Source organism: Nannospalax galili, unplaced genomic scaffold (assembly GCF_000622305.1).
Source record: "Nannospalax galili isolate Female #2095 unplaced genomic scaffold, S.galili_v1.0 scaffold1105, whole genome shotgun sequence".
Lineage (NCBI taxonomy): Eukaryota > Metazoa > Chordata > Mammalia > Rodentia > Spalacidae > Nannospalax > Nannospalax galili.
Window position 1 is genome coordinate 137,267 of NW_008353211.1, and position 4,244 is coordinate 141,510.

The following is a 4,244-nucleotide window of genomic DNA, read 5'->3' on the forward strand; positions in this document are numbered from 1 at the left end:
CATTGCATGTACACGTGCACTTGCATACATGGAAACTCAAAACTATTATACGTAAAATAAAACTAGTAATTAAAGTATTTAAAAAAGAAATGCATCATTAGATAATTTCATCATGTGTGAATGAAAGAGTGCAGTTATACAGAACTAAGGGGAATACTATGCCCCTAGATGTTGTAATGTGCAGGACCCACACCATGCATGTGTTGGTGGACATAACACCCTGTGGTGCATGATGGTAATAAGTTTCCCTCATATGGTCTGTCTTCATTTCAATCCAAGAAAGCTGTTATTCTTGACTGTGTGTGGTGACTTGAATGAGAAATCCTCTCTAGAGGCTCATGTATGTGAAAACTTGGTCCCCAGTAAGTGGCAGTGTTGGGGGAGGTTATGGAACCTTTAGGAAGTGCAGTCTTGCTCGGGGGAGTGCATCATTGTAGGTCAGCTTTGAGCATTGATAATTTCTGCCTACTTCCGACTGTCACTCTGCTTCCCGCGTGTGGATGAAATGTGACCAGCCAGCTTCCTGCATCTGCCACCTGCTGTCCCACATTCCCTGCCATTATGAGCTCTAACCCTGTGGCCCATAAGTCAAAGTAAAGTCTTTCTTCTGTAACTTGGTCATGGTGTTTATCACAGCAACGGAAAAGCGACTAGTACAGTGTGGCAAGGCTGTGTAATTTAGGCTCTTAAACTCGAAGTTATAGCTATGTATTTTACTTTTTCCCTTTAAAATATTTTATTATTTTATGTATATGACTGTATTACTTGCATGTATGTAAGTATACCTGTGTTGTGTGGTGCCCAAGGAGGCCAGAAGAGGGAGTCAGATCCCCTGGAACTGGAGTTATAGATGGTTGTTAGCCACCATGTGGGTGCTGGGAAGTGAACCTGGTCCTCTACATAAACAGCCTGTGCTCTTAACCACTGAGCAATCTCCCCAAACTCATTTTTTGCCTTTTTGAATTAGGGTTTTGCTGTGTAGCCTTATTTGGTCTGGAATGTGCTAGGTACTTCTTCCCTCTGGCTGTTACTTGAAGGATGAAAGAAGAAGGGAAATGTGAAACAGAATCAGTGTAAGATGGGAAGGTTGGGAAAGGACCGTGCAGAGTGAGAGAGTATGTGTGGTAGGTTCATGCTCTGTTCCTTCCAAGTTCCTAAGATGGAACTGTAACACCCAGTGACTGTGTTTGGTGGTGGGGCCTTCGAGGGGTTGTCAGGTCTTGAGGGAAGAGCCCTTGTGGTTGGCATTAACATCCTTCCAGAAGAGACTCCAGACAGCTAGTAGCCCCTTTCATCCTGTGAAGACCCAACATGAAGTCATCATGTGTGAGTCAGAAATTGGATGCCCACCAGTCATGGACCAGCCTTGATCTTGGACTTTGCCTCCAGAACAGTGAGCATTAAGATATATATACCAGAACAGACTCCAGAGAGCTAGCTAGCTCCTCTCATTCTGTGAAGACTCAACATGAAGTCACATGTGTGAGTCAGAAACTGGGTGCCCACTGGTCATGGACCAGCCTTGATCTTGGACTTCGCCTCCAGAACTGTGAGGATTAAGTTCTATTATAAAAATGCTACTAAATTAATGATATTTTTAAAAAGTAATTCAAATAAACAAAGACAAGGTAGGAACCAGAAATGAAGACAGAGTGGCATGGTGACTGTCAAGCACTCCCATGAAAGGCAAGGCCAGGCCACGGCCTGGATGATTTTCCCAGTAAAGATGGTCACAGACTTAACCACAGACAGTTTATTATGTACGTAGAAATTATAACAGGGAAGCTAAAGCTCAGCTCCTGCTCCTGGTCCTGGTCCTGTGTGGAGGACGACACTGAATATAAAGTAGCATGTGGCCGCACAGGGCTGTGGTCCCTATAGAGTGACTTTTCTCAGTGCTGTGACCTAATACCCAACAGGAATCCGCTGAAGGGAGGACGGTTAATTCCAGCTTACACTCTGCTGGGATCTAGTCCATCATGGGGAGGAAGGCCAGGCAGCACAGGACCAGCTTGTAACATTCCTCTGCAATTAGGAGACAGGAGGTATGGCAGGGCTGTCAATCCTCAAGGTCCACCCTCCAGTGACTTACTTCCTCTAGTGAGCCTCCACCTTCTAAAGGTTACATAACCTCCCCACACAGCCCTAGCAGCTGGGGATGAAATGTACAAACACATGAGCCCTGTGAAGGACATTTCCCATTTGAACCACTGGCTCTACTGAAGGGAAAAACGTGTTGTAGACTGCTGCTAACTCTCTTTCATTATGTAGCTTTGTCCTAATGTTATGGCTCAGAAAGCCTCATGTTCTGTTGGAAACTAGGGAGGAACTAGGGAGGTTATAGGAAATGTCTCAACCCATGGGAACAGAGTGAGAGAGGAAGAGAGAGGGGCGGGAGAGAGAGAGAGAGAGAGAGAGAGAGAGAGAGAGAGAGAGAGAGGAAAAAGAAAAAGAGAAGAGAAGGAGGAGGAGGAGGAGAGGAGAGGGGAGGGACAGAAAGACAGAAAGGAGGCACAATCAGAGACACACAGACAGAGACAGAGAGAGCGTTAAGAAGTCTTTACATCTCATCCTTTCACAGTCTAGGATCAAAGGGTGTCCTTCCAAATACAGATCAGCTGTGACCTGAGCCTGCATATGGCCCATGTGATATATGCAAGGTATCCAATGGCATGAGAATGTACATGTTTACCTTGCACAGAGAGGGCAACTAGGGAGAGAAGATATGGCCAGAAACAACCATGATGGAGCTGGAGAATCTGTACAGTAAAGCAGCAAAATAAGGTGGAAGAAAAGAAATATCAAGTTTACCTTGTTTGAACCTAAGGAAATCTTTCTCCTTCCTCTCAGTTGCCTTGTTCACCACATAAACCTACTGCAATGGCTCAGTGAGTGGCCCAGGGAAAGAAATATTGTTACTTACCATGAAGAAACTCCTCAATTCAGAAAGTACACTAAGTAGTCCTCTCAGCTCTCCCGGGAGTCCCCATCCTTCCCCAGCAGCCTCCAGAACGCCCTCTTTACCTCCTTGTTCCTCAGGGTGTATACAAGAGGGTTTAGCGTAGGAGTGCCCACCGCATAGAAGAGACCAAAGAACTTGCCCCGCTCACGAGCATAGGGATTTTTGGGCTGTAGATAGACAGCAATGACTGAGCTGTAGAAGAGGCTGACCACAATGAGGTGGGAGGAGCAGGTCCCCAAAGCCTTTTTCCATGCCTCTGCTGAGTTCATCCTCAGCACTGCCCGGGCTATGGCAGCATAGGAGACAAGGATGAGGCTCAGAGGAACAACCAAGATGACAACACTGGCAACAGCCATTAGGGTCTCATTGTAGGTGGTGTCCCCACAGGACAGTCGAATTAAAGCAGGAACCTCACACACAAAGTCATCCACCTGATGGTGGGCACAGAAGGGCAGGCGGAGGGTGGGAGGTGTTTGAATCACTGACTCCAGCAAGCCAATGATCCAGGCCACAGCTGCCAGCTGCCGGCACAGGCGGGGGTGGATGATGGTGGCATAGTGCAGGGGCTGGCACACAGCCACATAGCGGTCAAAGGCCGTCCCCAAGGACATGAAGATGAAGAGCTGGACAGAGCAGCCCAGGAAGCTGATGGTCTTTGTGGGGCCCCAGAGGTTGACCAGCATCTGGGGGACACAGGTGGTGGTGAAGCAGAGGTCCAAGAAGGAGAGGTTGGAGAGGAAGAAGTACATTGGGGAGTGGAGCCTGGGGTCCAGCGTGGCCAGCAGGAGGATGAGTGTGTTTCCCAGGAGGGTGAGGAGGTAGCAGCACAGGACAACCACAAAGAGAACCTTTTCCAGGCATGGGTGTTCCCAGGAGGAGGAAGCCCACTGTGGAGCTCTGGTTGACCATGGCCTTTCCTGTCCAGGTGAAGGGAGGAGGCTGTCAGACAATGTGCGCCAAGCTGTCTTGTAAAAGCTCACCCTGTGTGCTTGTCAGGACGTGCCTGGTGGATGTGCTTCTCCCTCTCTCCCAGGTGCATCACTCAGGAGCTCCTTCTCTTCCTCTTCCTCCTCATCAAATGCCGTCTATTATCCATTAGGAAACCAGGAAAGTGGTGGAGAATGAATGTATCCTCATACTCTTGTGTCTGAGTTCCTGGTTGAGGATGAAGGAGGTAAAATATTAATCACTTATTTTTCATTGTTACAACAAGCATTTATGGAGCACCAGTTATTATCTGACTGCTCTGCACTGTTGAGTTTCTCCTTTGTGTGTATCAGTA

At 47.5% G+C, this 4,244-nt stretch overlaps 1 pseudogene; it reads right to left on the minus strand.

The window, feature by feature from the left end:
- Positions 1–2,967: 2,967 nt before the first annotated feature.
- On the minus strand, positions 2,968–3,871 carry LOC103747892 (annotated as a pseudogene).
- Between the last annotated feature and the right edge of the window lie 373 nt (positions 3,872–4,244).